The sequence below is a fragment of the Mixophyes fleayi genome, chromosome 3 (assembly GCF_038048845.1).
Source record: "Mixophyes fleayi isolate aMixFle1 chromosome 3, aMixFle1.hap1, whole genome shotgun sequence".
In the NCBI taxonomy this organism is placed as follows: Eukaryota; Metazoa; Chordata; class Amphibia; order Anura; family Limnodynastidae; genus Mixophyes; species Mixophyes fleayi.
This window is the reverse complement of record NC_134404.1, coordinates 30,535,024-30,553,553: the sequence shown is the minus strand read 5'-3', so window position 1 is coordinate 30,553,553 and position 18,530 is coordinate 30,535,024. Positions and strand designations below refer to the sequence as shown.

The window sequence follows — 18,530 nt, the reverse complement described above, 5'->3', positions numbered from 1 at the left end:
TGCTCTAACTTTTGTCGAAAAAATGGACTCCATCCCTTACAGTTGCAATTTTGCACATAAGGCGCTTTTTAATCAATGTAAAGACAGACCCACTGTCTACTTGCTCTCATGACTTTTGTTTAAGACTGCAAACACAGCATCTTATTTATTAATCAAAAAGTTAACTTAACATTCAGGGTGGATTTATTCATAGAAATATGGCATTGTATACTGAGCAACTTATGAATGATTGTCTAAGTGAAACGGAGCTCTTCCGCCATATCGGTCTTCTACAACATATTAAAATATATGTTATTTACAGCTTTCCGCTGTGTTACCATATTTAGCACTTTCTATTCGAATAACTTGTGTCCTGCTTTTAATTTGTTCTGCAGCTGAGTGCTGGCTGAGGGATCTCAGGGGGAAAAAACACTTGTATTCCATTAGCAGACTAAATTGGTTAATATGTTTACGCTGAAAACCCAGCAAACAGGATAATTATTGACAGGCTTTTAAGGAGCCTGTTGAAATACACTGAAAAGTTGTGTAAAGTTCCACAGTTTTAGCTTGAAAATATAATTTGTACAGTTTAAGCATTTTACTAGCTAAGTGCTGCGGTTGATTTAGAACTTTGAGACGTTTTGGTAAATAAGCAGGATTGTAGGTGAAATCAATCTTAATGTGGGGTGTTGTATAAGGGGGTGGGGGGTATAAATTTTGCTTTTACTTGTCTTTAGGGTTTTCCTTCTTTATACTCTGTAGTCTGTAATGTATCCTATTTATTCCGACTTTGTTGTTATTCTAATGTATGAAACGTGTGGGTGGTTTAATTAACGGCAAAATTAAAGAGCAGTTATAACTACGGACAAGAAAGGATGTTTCACATGTGAAGTACAAACCTTGTTTTTCAATAGACAATGATATAAAATTATATAGTTTATGGAGATTTTTCAGATTAGTCTATTTTATAGAATACCTCTCAAAGGCTTCACTGTCCCATACACACAGTGTAAGCTGCACATAGTACTATATACAGGTGATTAGTACCCTGTCCTATACACACAATGTAAGCTGCACATAGTACTATATACAGGTGATTAGTACCCTGTCCTATACACACAGTGTAAGCTGTACATAGTACTATATACAGGTGATTAGTACCCTGTCCTATACACACAGTGTAAGCTGTACATAGTACTATATACAGGTGATTAGTACCCTGTCCTATACACACAGTGTAAGCTGCACATAGTATCATATACAGGGGATTAGTACCCTGTCCTATGCACACAGTGTAAGCTGCACATAGTACTGTATACAGATGATTAGTTCCCTGTCCTATACACACAGTGTAAGCTGCACATAGTACTATATACAGATGATTATTACCCTGTCCCATACACACAGTGTAAGCTGCACATATTACTATATACAGATGATTAGTACCCTGTCCCATACACACAGTGTAAGCTGCACATAGTACTATATACAGATGATTAGTACCCTGTCCTATACACACAGTGTAAGCTGCACATAGTACTATATACAGATGATTAGTACCCTGTCCCATACACACAGTGTAAGCTGCACATAGTACTATATACAGATGATTAGTACCCTGTCCCATACACACAGTGTAAGCTGCACATAGTACTATATACAGATGATTATTACCCTGTCCCATACACACAGTGTAAGCTGTATATAGTACTATATACAGATGATTAGTTCCCTGTCCTATACACACAGTGTAAGCTGCACATAGTACTATATACAGATGATTAGTTCCCTGTCCTATACACACAGTGTAAGCTGCACATAGTACTGTATACAGATGATTAGTTCCCTGTCCTATACACACAGTGTAAGCTGCACATAGTACTATATACAGGTGATTAGTACCCTGTCCCATACACACAGTGTAAGCTGCACATAGTACTGTATACAGATGATTAGTACCCTGTCCTATACACACAGTGTAAGCTGCACATAGTACTGTATACAGATGATTAGTTCCCTGTCCTATACACACAGTGTAAGCTGCACATAGTACTATATACAGGTGATTAGTACCCTGTCCTATACACACAGTGTAAGCTGCACATAGTACTGTATACAGATGATTAGTTCCCTGTCCTATACACACAGTGTAAGCTGCACATAGTACTATATACAGATGATTAGTACCCTGTCCCATACACACAGTGTAAGCTGCACATAGTACTATATACAGGTGATTAGTACCCTGTCCTATACACACAGTGTAAGCTGCACATAGTACTATATACAGATGATTAGTACCCTGTCCTATACACACAGTGTAAGCTGCACATAGTACTGTATACAGATGATTAGTACCCTGTCCTATACACACAGTGTAAGCTGCACATAGTACTGTATACAAGCGATTAGTACCCTGTCCTATACACACAGTGTAAGCTGCACATAGTACTATATACAGGTGATTAGTACCCTGTCCTATACACACAGTGTAAGCTGCACATAGTACTATATACAGGTGATTAGTACCCTGTCCTATACACACAGTGTAAGCTGCACATAGTACTATATACAGGTGATTAGTACCCTGTCCTATACACACAGTGTAAGCTGCACATAGTACTATATACAGGTGATTAGTACCCTGTCCTATACACACAGTGTAAGCTGCACATAGTACTATATACAAGCGATTAGTACCCTGTCCCATACACACAGTGTAAGCTGCACATAGTACTATATACAAGCGATTAGTACCCTGTCCTATACACACAGTGTAAGCTGCACATAGTACTATATACAAGCGATTAGTACCCTGTCCTATACACACAGTGTAAGCTGCACATAGTACTATATACAGATTATTAGTACCCTGTCCTATACACACAGTGTAAGCTGCACATAGTACTATATACAAGCGATTAGTACCCTGTCCTATACACACAGTGTAAGCTGCATATAGTACTATATACAGATGATTAGTACCCTGTCCTATACGCACAGTGTAAGCTGTATATAGTACTATATACAGATGATTAGTACCCTGTCCTATACACACAGTGTAAGCTGCATATAGTACTATATACAGATGATTAGTACCCTGTCCTATACACACAGTGTAAGCTGCACATAGTACTATATACAGATGATTAGTACCCTGTCCTATACACACAGTGTAAGCTGTATATAGTACTATATACAGGTGATTAGTACCCTGTCCTATACACACAGTGTAAGCTGCACATAGTACTATATACAGGTGATTAGTACCCTGTCCTATACACACAGTGTAAGCTGCACATAGTACTATATACAAGCGATTAGTACCCTGTCCCATACACACAGTGTAAGCTGCACATAGTACTATATACAAGCGATTAGTACCCTGTCCTATACACACAGTGTAAGCTGCACATAGTACTATATACAAGCGATTAGTACCCTGTCCTATACACACAGTGTAAGCTGCACATAGTACTACATACAGATTATTAGTACCCTGTCCTATACACACAGTGTAAGCTGCACATAGTACTATATACAAGCGATTAGTACCCTGTCCTATACACACAGTGTAAGCTGCATATAGTACTATATACAGATGATTAGTACCCTGTCCTATACGCACAGTGTAAGCTGTATATAGTACTATATACAGATGATTAGTACCCTGTCCTATACACACAGTGTAAGCTGCATATAGTACTATATACAGATGATTAGTACCCTGTCCTATACACACAGTGTAAGCTGCACATAGTACTATATACAGATGATTAGTACCCTGTCCTATACACACAGTGTAAGCTGTATATAGTACTATATACAAGAGATTAGTACCCTGTCCTATACACACAGTGTAAGCTGCACATAGTACTATATACAGGTGATTAGTACCCTGTCCTATACACACAGTGTAAGCTGCACATAGTACTATATACAAGCGATTAGTACCCTGTCCCATACACACAGTGTAAGCTGCACATAGTACTATATACAAGCGATTAGTACCCTGTCCTATACACACAGTGTAAGCTGCACATAGTACTATATACAAGCGATTAGTACCCTGTCCTATACACACAGTGTAAGCTGCATATAGTACTATATACAGATGATTAGTACCCTGTCCTATACGCACAGTGTAAGCTGTATATAGTACTATATACAGATGATTAGTACCCTGTCCTATACACACAGTGTAAGCTGCATATAGTACTATATACAGATGATTAGTACCCTGTCCTATACACACAGTGTAAGCTGCATATAGTACTATATACAGATGATTAGTACCCTGTCCTATACACACAGTGTAAGCTGCACATAGTACTATATACAAGCGATTAGTACCCTGTCCTATACACACAGTGTAAGCTGCACATAGTACCATATACAGATGATTAGTACCCTGTCCTATACACACAGTGTAAGCTGCACATAGTACTATATACAGGTGATTAGTACCCTGTCCTATACACACAATGTAAGCTGCACATAGTACTATATACAGGTGATTAGTACCCTGTCCTATACACACAGTGTAAGCTGTACATAGTACTATATACAGGTGATTAGTACCCTGTCCTATACACACAGTGTAAGCTGTACATAGTACTATATACAGGTGATTAGTACCCTGTCCTATACACACAGTGTAAGCTGCACATAGTATCATATACAGGGGATTAGTACCCTGTCCTATGCACACAGTGTAAGCTGCACATAGTACTATATACAGGTGATTAGTACCCTGTCCTATACACACAGTGTAAGCTGCACATAGTATCATATACAGATGATTAGTACCCTGTCCCATACACACAGTACTATATACAGATGATTAGTACCCTGTCCTATACACACAGTGTAAGCTGCACATAGTACTATATACAGGTGATTAGTACCCTGTCCTATACACACAGTGTAAGCTGCACATAGTACTATATACAGGTGATTAGTACCCTGTCCCATACACACAGTGTAAGCTGCACATAGTACTATATACAGGTGATTAGTACCCTGTCCCATACACACAGTGTAAGCTGCACATAGTACTATATACAGATGATTAGTACCCTGTCCCATACACACAGTGTAAGCTGCACATAGTACTATATACAGATGATTAGTACCCTGTCCCATACACACAGTGTAAGCTGCACATAGTACTATATACAGGTGATTAGTACCCTGTCCTATACACACAGTGTAAGCTGCACATAGTACTATATACAGGTGATTAGTACCCTGTCCTATACACACAGTGTAAGCTGCATATAGTACTATATACAGATGATTAGTACCCTGTCCTATACACACAGTGTAAGCTGCACATAGTACTATATACAGATGATTAGTACCCTGTCCTATACACACAGTGTAAGCTGCATATAGTACTATATACAAGCGATTAGTACCCTGTCCTATACACACAGTGTAAGCTGTATATAGTACTATATACAGATGATTAGTACCCTGTCCTATACACACAGTGTAAGCTGCACATAGTACTGTATACAGGTGATTAGTACCCTGTCCTATACACACAGTGTAAGCTGCACATAGTACTGTATACAGGTGATTAGTACCCTGTCCTATACACACAGTGTAAGCTGCACATAGTACTATATACAGATGATTAGTACCCTGTCCTATACACACAGTGTAAGCTGCACATAGTACTGTATACAGGTGATTAGTACCCTGTCCTATACACACAGTGTAAGCTGCACATAGTACTATATACAGGGGATTAGTACCCTGTCCTATACACACAGTGTAAGCTGCACATAGTACTATATACAGGTGATTAGTACCCTGTCCCATACACACAGTGTAAGCTGCATATAGTACTATATACAGGTGATTAGTACCCTGTCCTATACACACAGTGTAAGCTGCACATAGTACTATATACAGATGATTAGTACCCTGTCCTATACACACAGTGTAAGCTGCACATAGTACTATATACAGGTGATTAGTACCCTGTCCTATACACACAGTGTAAGCTGCACATAGTACTATATACAGATGATTAGTACCCTGTCCTATACACACAGTGTAAGCTGCACATAGTACTATATACAGGTGATTAGTACCCTTCCTGTGCACAAGGCTATATACAGGACATCATGACAAAAGTTCATCATTGCTCATTGTGTTGATTTTTATTTGCAACCATTTGTTGAAAAGCAGTTTGGTGATGTGTGATAAGTAACATATATGCTCACTGGTAGAACGCCTCATTTAAAGGGCTTCTAAATCTTAAATCACTGGGGGCTACATACAAATAAGTTGCTAATAGCATTCCCCAATACATAAAGTGATTGGAACATAGAAATGAATCATACTTACAACACATAAGATTGTGGCTCGTCCTTGGCACTGAAGGGGTTATATAGCAGGTGTTTTGCGTATAGTATTTGTGTGGAAATTATCGGGGTCCTATAGCCAACTGTACTGGGTTTCATGGTGGGGAGATACGCGGCCTGATTCATTAGGGAACGCAAATTGCGTTTAAAAACAAACACTTGTACGGCCGTATTCAGCCACAAGCGGATCTGAAGAAACGTCTCCTGTTGAATACAGGTATTGATCATAGGACAAGGCAACCTCCCAGATCCCAGCCAGTTCGGGAAGTTAAATTGAAGGGGCGGGGCTTAGTGTCGCGATTCATGCGTTATCGTGGCCCTGCCCCCTGCTGTTACAGGTCAAAAATAACTATGACCGTTTAGGACAGGGGTGGGCAAACCTGTCCTCAAGGGCCATATCCAGTTCATGTTTTTAGGATTTCTGTCTGTAGAAACAGGTGGGATAATTACTGACCCAGCCAAATAGATTAACTCAGCTGTACATGATTAAAGAAATTCTAAAAACATGAACTGGATATGGCCCTTGAGGACAGGTTTGCCCACCCCTGGTTTAGGGGAAGGGGCCAATGATGCGATTCTCCGAGCCCCGTCCCCACTGGTCCTCCTGCCCCCCATATTGCCTACGTTAGTCCTCCTATGCCCTGTGTAGGCAGTCGGAAGTGTCATTTGTTTGTGATCATGAATTGCATGTACTTGCGTTCTCTAGATTGTGCAGAGCGAAAATATGCAAAATACGCCACGCAAATGGACTTAATGTCTTAGACCCTCGGTCTACTACTAATTCATTTTCCTTCCTGATTGATTTAATTGCTTACTAACTCCTACTATGGTTAATGGGTTTGTAACCCAACAACTACGGCTTATGCCATCCAGTTTTCACAAAGTTACCAAACTCCTTTTCATGTCATGACCAGCCTGTCCTGATAAACGTTACCCTCTTCTCCAGCATTCTATGTGCCGCTGCTACATACATGTATCGCCCGTGAACAGGATGCCAGACAATGCCACAGATTGGTTCTGTTGTCAGGCTATAATGGAGGCACACAATTGTATATAGTTTGTTGTTGTTCGAGAATAATAAAGTAATGGAGGTATCGGTAATCCGTGTCTATGCAGCTGTTACTTGACGTGTACCCGTCCTTCTGCACGTCATCAAGAGAGACGTTTTGTGTACTGAAACCAATATTCATGAGTACAGCCCATCAGTACACTAAGTACTAGGGGCATCACATAAGTCCTAGTGAATTGATAATCTGCGACATTGGTTCCTAGTGAACCTGTAGGCTGCTCTCTCATCTTCAGCCCACCGTGTGCACGGTCACCACATGTCTTGTCTTACTACCTGGCAAACAACTGAGACAGCTGTCCTTTATCTCTCTGGTCCTTTCACTCTGGGTCTTAGGTCTGTACTACAGCAGGGCCTGATTTTAGTTAAGATCCACTAGACCTTAGCGTTCCTGTTTGATGTGTGGGAACACAAGCTACATCTGTCTGAAGCATTGGTCCTTATGTATACTTTATTACAGGAACTTCCACCAGACAGGGCGAGCCCGAGAAGAGCTGGATGTCAGGGATCTGATTAAGACAAGCTGTATTCGGGTCCTAAAAGTTGGGAAGAGGAAGTGTAGTTTTCCCAGCAGTTCAAAGACTCGAGAGAGTCACAACAAGCATAGGAATATCATGTTGTGTTTGTTTTTCAAGGCTACCCCTTATCTGGAAACAGAAAAGCTGAATTGACATCTAAGCAGCCTGCAGTGCCGGCTGTGTTTTTTATTATCCTACGTACGTATGTGGATATACAAGAGCAGAACGCTTAACAAGAATCCCATGTGTTATCCTTACTATTCAGAAAGCCTCACTTCTGTATTGTATAAATCAATCTTCTTATACACTATATAAAGCCCCATGTACTGGCTGGTATCTCTAACATTCCAGTCACTTCATCCGCAGAGAAAAGGTATTTTGAATTAATTTAAAGGGATATGTCAATTTCTTGTTTACTTAATTAGACCCCACGGGAGATCTGTGTGAATGGAAGTCCCTGGCTGGCTGTCACCTGTAGCTCATTGGATATAGTTTCTTGTAGAGAACATTTATCATTTACCTGCGTTTTATAACATGGGAGACTGTTCCAGCTACGCATAAACCAACTCTTCTGTGGCTGCTTTCAGAGGCTATTAAATCCCAGGAGAACATTGCTTTTACCAGCTCATCTCCCAGCGTCAGTCCGTCTGTGTCCTTAACCACTGAGCCACTCTCTCATTCTGTTACATATAGCTGCAGTCTGCGTCTGTATGGTGTTATGGTGTATGTACAGTGGCTGTATTCTTGAATGAATTTACTTGTTTATTTCTATGCGGGTGTTCATTTACTGTCCGTCTGATTTGCTAATCTGTTCCGAATTTACAGGGCAAAAGTAAAGACTTTTGGGTGCCTATTTGTCAAACATTTTGTAGGCCTTAAATCATGTGAACATGGCTGTTTCAGCATGACCAAGGCAAATCTGAGTATTGGTTGAAATGATCGATATCATAAAGCAGGAGATATCACAGATATCTCCCGCATTCCCTAAAATACCGCTGCCCCATAGTTCTCTATTGGTAAGACGAAATGGACTAATCTGCCAGGCTCCGAAAGCTTTCCTTTTTCAGAGCTTGCTAACGCCAACTGAAGATGGCGTTTGTAGCTGGGATCCTTGTGAAAATCTCTGGGAAAGAATCGGCACATGGGCGGACTTAGTCTTTCACCTCTGCAATCAGCAAATGGCTACAAGCAACACATTGTTAGGCAGACTTCCAGGGACAGTCGTTTATGGAAGACGCTGTCCCGACATGAGTCAAGTTGATAAATTGCTACGGTACCGCTAAAAACGGTGATAAGAGATTTTGGATAACAGACAGTTTTTGCGATTCTTCATTAGCAAACCCCATAATCTACAGTGCGAACGTGAGAACATTTTATTAATAGCAAGGCAGCTGTCAGAGTCCTTTTAACCTCCGATACGATGTAGTAGACTGATACTGATAGATAAAACAATTACTTTAAGTTATTGCTGATAAATGTTTCTACAAGCTATTGAATAATGGAAGTACATCCTTTTTCACACTTGCCTTTTTTTGCTTTCTTTTTTTTGTTGAATAAATGATGATAAAGTAAAATCTGTCATGAGTTACTTGTCATATGGGATCAGATTGATCACATTTTAGGACTTGGTAAGGAATAGATGATTGCTAATTATATCCTTCTATGTAAAAACACACAATTGAAAGAGGACACACTTTTTCTTTTTTTTACAAATATGTATTTCAGATATATAAATACATAACTATATACATTTAGCCTGGGGTACTATATGAGTGTAAATAGGTGTTGCACAGTCTGCTTGTCTGCTGTGCATTTAGCTCTATGTTTACATATTAAGCTACTGTAGGTAGTCACATGGTTATAATCACCAACATCAGAAAGATGTCAGACTAATAAGGAACGCATTCCGCCGTGTCTACAGAAGTTCTGTTTGAGGAATGAAGAAACGACTGAGACTCTGCAGAATATGCAGATAACATTTCCAATAGTTTTTAAATAGATCAAACGGAGACTGTACGCTGCATGTTCGCCTAAACAATACAGCTATGGGCAGAGCCTGCATTTCTCTACTGCTTATTTCTTTGAACTGCAAATGAAATTTGACATTTTGCGTTTTGTCTGATGTCTTAGGGGGTTTTTGTTTTTGTTTTTTTGTTTTGTTTTTTACATAGCTTCTAAACTGGAGAAAATATTAAATTAACAGATTCATCCTACTCTTTTATTTGTTCATGGTTGTCTTTATTAGGTAAAATGGATTTTGTGCATAAACTGTAGAAATATTACAAGTGTGAGTAAAGCCCACAGAAACAATAAGAAAAGTTGGGGATGTTTATAAGACGCCCCATAAGGACAATGTGTAAATAAGTCATTTCCGTTATGGAGAATATACTTCTGTGAAATGTCATCTAGGTGGCAGCTTAAACATTGCCATAACATGTCTCCTCGTCTCAGTGAGACTGTTCCTGTTGAACATAAAATCCTGTCTTGTACTGGTGAGCCCTAAAAAGGCCAAAACAGTCTGCATGCTAAAATTCAGTCTAAGCACTGGCCTGGGTCATGTTTTAAGAATCCAAGGCTAAAGCACTGATTGAAAGTACTGCCATTTAAATAGTAATTCCTAGAAGTCTGTTCTGCTGAATAGAATTGTCTTATTTGAACAATAAATTGTGATATCATGTTGCAGACCACCAAGTCTACTGTACAGGGCTTTGGAATGTGCATTTAAAACATTAAATAAACTGCATGTTGAAAATATTTTTACTAGTATAATTAGTTTTAGGTAGAGTATTTTGGATCCCCTTTACAAATTGAATCAACCATACTCATGTTATTGAGGATTTTATATTAAGTCTTAACCTGAAACTTTTCTGTACTAAGGAAATTCATTGTATATTATAAGTAGAACTTCACCCAAAACTGAACATTCTGTTTGGACGGAATTTCTTAAAGCTGCCGTCCAACACACAGACATTCCTCTAGGGCAGTGGATCCCAAACTTTCTCAGTTCGAGGCACCCTTAGTTTCTCCATGATTTTTCAAGGCACCCCTAAGCCAAAATAATTACTACATAGTCTCTCTTGCTTACCCAGCTTATCACCGGCCCTGACTGCGGCACTCCTGTGAGATCACCGTGGCACCCCAGGGAGCCTCTGCACACGGTTTGGGAACCACTGGTCTTGGGTATTCCCCAGAGACCTAACTAGAAGTGTATGGGCCTCAAAACTGTGATGATGTCTTGTACATATCCTCATAAAGTCATTCCAACCATGATGTCTGCCCATCTGCGTTCAGTTTCCAATGTTCCAGCGTACTAATTGCATTGGCAATTAGTCTAAAAACATATTAGTCTAAAACATATATGCAGTTATGTCCTCCTCCTTATTATCCAAATCATATTGCCCTGGATTCGTTTATGAAGCCATATTACATGTGTATTTAAGGCACATATTTTCAATTGGCACCAGCCAATGGAAAATTTGCTGCTCATCCCCATTACTGTTGCATGGACTTCTAAGGATATGTTTATGCCTTGTTGTTCTACTACTAACTCCGTCTTCTCTTTGCAGAATCCCTTTGTGGGGGAGAGTGATATGGCTGACTAAAAAACACAGTTTCACAGCTGCAATGTATTTCCATTTCAGCACTCAAGCTTGTTCCTGAGTCAGCACCCTCCCTCAGTGTATGTGATGGGAGAGGAAGATGGGGAGGGGGGTTGTGCTGTGAACAAGCATGCTGAGAAGAGGGAGTTGCAAACCTTTTCTTCTCACAACATTGTATGTTATGTGGCTAGTTGCTGTGGTAGTAACATGACGCCTAGTAATTTGTAAATCATTAATAGTAGCTTGAACAAAGAAAAAAGTATAAATAAAATAAAACAAAATCACCAGCATGAATATTCTTATAGTGAAGGAGTGATTGATGTAAAAAAAAAAAGTAAATCCTTCTCCCAAAAGATTCTGTACCTTGGGCCTTTCCAGAGCGTTTCTTCATGATTTCTGCTGCTCTATCCTTGCTCCTGCCAACCCCGTCTTTTTTTCAGACAGGCAGCGTAGTACCAAACTACCAGCGGGAGCACGCAAGAGCAAACGGCAGCAGAGGGAGCTCACAAGACATTGAGGGACCCACCAGATAGCCTGATCTGGATTTTTTATTTTAATTGTCCTTTTTCTTTTAATAGATATTTTGAAATATTTATTTTTGAATATAGATTTAATTTCGCTTTACTACTATTTTATCTGTGATGTACATTTTGTTGAACAATTTTATTGTCCCAGAAGAACCGTGGTCTCCCATCTTATATGGGGTAGCCTTGCAGATCTGTCGTTTTGGATTTTTGTATCTCGGCTCTTCTGTTTTCTTCAGATGTTTGAGGAGGCTTGATGAGGTCATTACTTCAACCCTGGAACCCTCCTACATTGTACTATCTCCTCCCCCTCCTGTGAATGGATGAGCTGTGTGACCTCCCTCCAGTGTGCAGAGGAAAGAGGGAGAGCGCGTGGTGCTGAATACATTGTACTTTCTCCTCCCCCTCTTGTGATTGGATGAGCTGTGTGACCTCCCTCCAGTGTGCAGAAGGAGGGAGAGCGCGTGGTGCTGAATACATTGTACATTCTCCTCCCCCTCCTGTGATTGGATGAGCTGTGTGACCTCCCTCCAGCGTGCAGAGGAAAGAGGGAGAGCGCGTGGTGCTGAATACATTGTACTTTCTCCTCCCCCTCTTGTGATTGGATGAGCTGCGTGACCTCCCTGCAGTGGGCAGAGGAAGAAGGGAGAGCGTGTGGTGCAGAATACATTGTACTTTCTCCACCCCCTCCTGTGATTGGATGAGCTGTGTGACCTCCCTCCAGTGTGCAGAAGGAGGGAGAGCGCGTGGTGCTGAATACATTGTACATTCTCCTCCCCCTCCTGTGATTGGATGAGCTGTGTGACCTCCCTGCAGTGGGCAGAGGAAGAAGGGAGAGCGTGTGGTGCAGAATACATTGTACTTTCTCCACCCCCTCCTGTGATTGGATGAGCTGCGTGACCTCCCTGCAGTGGGCAGAGGAAGAAGGGAGAGCGCGTGGTGCAGAATACATTGTACTTTCTCCTCCCCCTCCTGTGATTGGATGAGCTGTGTGACCTCCCTGCAGTGGGCAGAGGAAGAAGGGAGAGCGTGTGGTGCAGAATACATTGTACTTTCTCCACCCCCTCCTGTGATTGGATGAGCTGCGTGACCTCCCTGCAGTGGGCAGAGGAAGAAGGGAGAGCGCGTGGTGCAGAATACATTGTACTTTCTCCTCCCCCTCTTGTGATTGGATGAGCTGCGTGACCTCCCTGCAGTGTGCAGAAGGAGGGAGAGCGCGTGGTGCTGAATACATTGTACATTCTCCTCCCCCTCCTGTGATTGGATGAGCTGTGTGACCTCCCTGCAGTGTGCAGAGGAAGAAGGGAGAGCGTGTGGTGCTGAATACATTGTACATTCTCCTCCCCCTCCTGTGATTGGATGAGCTGTGTGACCTCCCTGCATTGTGCAGAAGGAGGGAGAGCGCGTGGTGCTGAATACATTGTACATTCTCTTCTCCCTCCTGTGATTGGATGAGCTGCGTGACCTCCCTGCAGTGGGCAGAAGGAGGGAGAGCGTGTGGTGCAGAATACATTGTACTTTCTCCTCCCCCTCCTGTGATTGGATGAGCTGTGTGACCTCCCTGCATTGTGCAGAGGAAGAAGGGAGAGCGTGTGGTGCTGAATACATTGTACATTCTCTTCTCCCTCCTGTGATTGGATGAGCTGTGTGACCTCCCTGCAGTGTGCAGAAGGAGGGAGAGCGCGTGGTGCTGAATACATTGTACATTCTCCTCCCCCTCCTGTGATTGGATGAGCTGTGTGACCTCCCTGCATTGTGCAGAGGAAGAAGGGAGAGCGTGTGGTGCTGAATACATTGTACATTCTCTTCTCCCTCCTGTGATTGGATGAGCTGTGTGACCTCCCTGCAGTGTGCAGAAGGAGGGAGAGCGCGTGGTGCAGAATACATTGTACATTCTCCTCCCCCTCCTGTGATTGGATGAGCTGTGTGACCTCCCTGCAGTGTGCAGAAGGAGGGAGAGCGCGTGGTGCTGAATACATTGTACATTCTCTTCTCCCTCCTGTGATTGGATGAGCTGTGTGACCTCCCTCCAGTGTGCAGAGGAAGAAGGGAGAGCGTGTGGTGCAGAATACATTGTACTTTCTCCACCCTCTCCTCTCATTGGATGAGCTGCGTGACCTCCCTGCAGTGTGCAGAAGGAGGGAGAGCGCGTGGTGCTGAATACATTGTACATTCTCTTCTCCCTCCTGTGATTGGATGAGCTGCGTGACCTCCCTGCAGTGGGCAGAAGGAGGGAGAGCGCGTGGTGCAGAATACATTGTACTTTCTCCTCCCCCTCCTGTGATTGGATGAGCTGTGTGACCTCCCTGCAGTGTGCAGAGGAAGAAGGGAGAGCGTGTGGTGCAGAATACATTGTACTTTCTCCACCCTCTCCTCTCATTGGATGAGCTGTGTGACCTCCCTGCAGTGGGCAGAGGAAGAAGGGAGAGCGCGTGGTGCAGAATACATTGTACATTCTCCTCCCCCTCCTGTGATTGGATGAGCTGTGTGACCTCCCTGCAGTGGGCAGAGGAAGAAGGGAGAGCGCGTGGTGCTGAATACATTGTACTTTCTCCTCCCCCTCCTGTGATTGGATGAGCTGTGTGACCTCCCTGCAGTGTGCAGAGGAAGAAGGGAGAGCGTGTGGTGCAGAATACATTGTACTTTCTCCTCCCTCTCCTCTCATTGGATGAGCTGTGTGACCTCCCTGCAGTGGGCAGAGGAATGCGGGAGACCGCAGGCTGGACTCTTACCTAGTTTTCTGCCTGTTAACACAGTCTTGTCCTATTACTCTGTTTGTTCCCAATTTTACAATGCTGTGGACTAATTTGGCACTTATATAAATAAATGTTAATAATAGTAAGAATTATAGTGAATTCCTGATCCAGTCGTATACTTTTAGGAATCAACTAATATGTAATGTATGAAAAGATAGGGACAAAATAGAAGGAAAGAAGCAATGTGAAAAAGATTGACAAGTTATTACAGTGAAAATGAAATCTACCTTTTGCTGTTGTTAAATAGGTTTGCATAGTTACTATCCTACTGCTTTTCAATTAAATATAAATGTTTTATATGTGTGTATCTGTATATATGTGTATATATGTATTCATGCTGCAGATTGTATTGATCATCGTAGATCCTGTAAGCTACATCTAACAGAATGTGGCATGAGGATGAGAGAATAGTGCGTTACAGGAACACAGAAACCCGTTTGTATTTAGTTTGAGCTAATCAGTAACAGCCATCGTCGTTCTTTTGATTTCAATGAATGACATTTGTCCTTATTTTCTCTAATTAGATCCGTTGCCCACACACAATGACACGATCTTTTATTTCTCTCTGGATGGTGCTTTGATATTACAAGGCTTTTATTCTGAGTTGTGATATTATAGAAGGTTATAGCGCCCTGTGTGTTTTCTAACATGGAGTGACTCATTTTCTTATAGATGTGATGTCATCATTATCATGTAATTAATTTCATTGCAAAAAACAAAGTAAAACTCAAGTCGCCGGGTAAACCAAGGACAGAACGACTAGTGTCTTCTGCAGACATGGAAAAGTGACCATTTTGTGGTCAGGAGCTGGTGAGCATCTTGCCGTGATCCGGGGATGCCTCATCTTTAGAAGTTGTAAAGCCATTATACCAAAATCCTGGACACTTATTTTTTTTTTAATGATAACAGTCCACATGTCCTTGGGAAAGAGAGAGAGCCATGACTTTTTCAACAGATGGCATGGTAGCTGTTTTAAAACAGTTATGCAAAATATCCACCCAGTTCCCTATTTTGCCTCGGAATTTTGTGCATTTCTTAGGCAAAATTTGGCCTTAGGTTTCCCCAGTCCTGCCTCAAACACATCATGTTGTAGTACCGGTTCTGTGAAATGGACTGGTCCACCGCCAATCTCTGCAATTGTGAGCACGGTGACTTAGTGGTTAGCACTTCTGCCTCACAGCACTGGGGTCATGAGTTCAATTCCCGAACATGGCCTAATCTGTGTGGAGTTTGCGTGGGTTTCCTCCGGGTGCTCCGGTTTCCTCCCACACTCCAAAAATAAACTGGTAGGTTAATTGGCTGCTATCAAATTGCCTTTAGTCTCTGTGTGTGTGTGTGTATGTTAGGGAATTTAGATTGTAGGCTCCAATGGGGCAGGGACTGATGTGAGTGTGTTCTCTGTACAGCGCTGCGGAATTAGTGGCGCTATATAAATAGCTGATGATGTCCTGCTATAATTGCCCACAGCGGAAAATGCCAGCAGTGTGATTGTCATCATTTAAAACCCGACACCATATACAGGTGTCGGGCCCCCTTAATACCGGCAATGTGACTGTTGACTTTCTACGTGACGACAATCATACTCTATCAGTTTTTAGGTAAGTGTGTATTTCCTACATGTCGGAATTATACCCATCGGCATTTTAGCATCGCAATAACTGTTGTCTCAATTGTGGTCATCGTAATGATGACTGCCACCGCATTCAGAACACCCGCCGGACATGACCAAGTAGTAATTTACAATCCAAACAACGCGAGAGTAACCTTATATGGGGAGCTATACGTAACATGCAAAATTTGAAACTAAGAGGTGTTTAATGAAAGTGTCCGTTAACCACGTAGACAATTGGGACTGTTGGATCCAACAAACGGACTTCGTGTGTGGAGTATGTATGTTTTCCCTGTGTGTGCGCGTTTCCTCCCTCAGTCCATAGAACTGGTAGGTTAATTGGCTTACGAATATTTTGGCAATGAAACAGGGACCCCGTAAAGGTGCCTCAGTAAAGCTCACTTAAATGTACATTGCTGTGGAATAGGTTGGCGCTATATAAATAAACGTATAATAACCATATGATGACTGGTTTTACCTCCAGTTAAATCTATTTAAAAGGCTTGTGAGAGGTAGTGCTGTTGCTTTAAAGAAACCTGGACATTTAAGCTTTCCTAATGTGATAATTTTAGAGGAAAATTTCCTGGCAGACGGAGGTGTTACAAATCTCATGAGCAGTAAAATATAAATCACGTTGGAACCGGAGAGATTTACATGTGCACCTACCTCCTTGTGGTGATTGTACAATTTACAGCTCCTGTTGGAAATCTGTTTTAGTTAATATCCCACATGCAACCTCCACCATTTTTATTTTTTTATTTTTTTAAAATCTGTTGGCCAAAAAAACTTTCCAAAACAAAGGCAGGGACCACCCATGCAGAATCAAAACTTTATATGTAAGCTTAGCTTTCTTCAACCAAGTATAAACTGGAGAGGACTGCTGAATATCAGGTTCAAATGTTGCCATTGGGAGCAATTGATTTCCAGATTAAGTAAAAGTGTTAAAATACATTGAGGTGTAAATCTAGCATGCAGTAATATAAATGTTAACGTTTAAAAACAGGAAAGGGGCTTCAATATGGACTGGTTGGCAATACATGTGGCAGGTGATAGTAAGTCATTTGATAGTGTCCAATTCAGGGACCTCACTTAAACCCAACATATGTTTCGTTTTATTATTTCAAGGCGAGACGGTTCTAAATCTCCGCATAAACATGCCATACACATCTATTAGGCTTAGAAAACGCATCTTCTGTTGTGTCTGCTGAGTCAATGCATCTGAAATTAGGTTTACTTGGTATGTGAGCAGCAGTAGATCCTATCTTCTGTTTCAGTGCTGTATAAATACACACAGATACAAACTCAGAAAGATTGTTAGTCATCCAGTGTTTTCTCAAAACATTTGTCAAATCAAGCAGAAAAGAAGTAGAGAAAGTAAAAATAGAATGCTTAGAACCCTGGATGTCATAGAATTCCGAAGGGCGGTTGGATCCACTGCCTACAACGTGTCTAGTAATCCCAGGAGTAACATGTCCCCCCATGTCACTTTGTACTAAATACTTACACTCAGACTCCTGTGCATGCTCAGAAACAGACTTTACACCAATGAGCGCAAATGCATCCTATACAAGTTTGCACGCAAATGATATGGTATGAAAATGAAATGTTATCCTGCAGTCTATTCCATCTACATACTACAAGTAACGTATAGCCAGATCGTACTTCTACCCAGATTGAAATGTAAACTTTTCTTGAGATCCGCCTGTATTTGAATACGGGCGTATGTGCGTGCAAGTTACATTCACATTGCGTTTCAAGATGAATCAGGCCCAGAGTGTATATGTTTATATCATACTTGCCTACCTTCCCATGAATGTCTGGGAGACTACCGAATTTCTGCATTTTGCTGCAGGGGGCGGGGTCAAAATATCGCAATTTGCTGCACGAACCCCCCTCCCCCCATCCCTGCAGTTACTACTTGATCTCTCTTTTATACTATTTCTACAAATAGCAACAAAAATGTGCTCAAAATATTATTTATTAATAATAAAGCACAGTTTTCCACAAACTGTCCTATGCAACACTCAGTCCCTGGTCGCGATCTCTCAGCCATAAATTAATGTGAAGAGCAGCAGGTTTGTTTATAATTACTAGATGCTAAA

The 18,530-nt window shown here is 41.6% G+C and overlaps 1 protein-coding gene across 5 annotated transcripts in view; it reads left to right on the top strand.

The window, feature by feature from the left end:
- The window catches only part of SUPT3H (SPT3 homolog, SAGA and STAGA complex component), a 410,193-nt gene that overhangs the window by 379,388 nt on the left and 12,275 nt on the right, over nucleotides 1–18,530 (top strand). Inside the window, exon 13 of one of the 5 annotated variants that reach the window (XR_012689526.1) lies at nucleotides 11,507–12,369. The exons of the other annotated variants lie outside the window; for them this stretch is intronic. The gene's annotated coding sequence lies outside the window, so the exon portion shown is untranslated. Of the gene's footprint in view, nucleotides 1–11,506; nucleotides 12,370–18,530 lie in introns of those variants that run through there. 5 annotated transcript variants of the gene reach the window in all.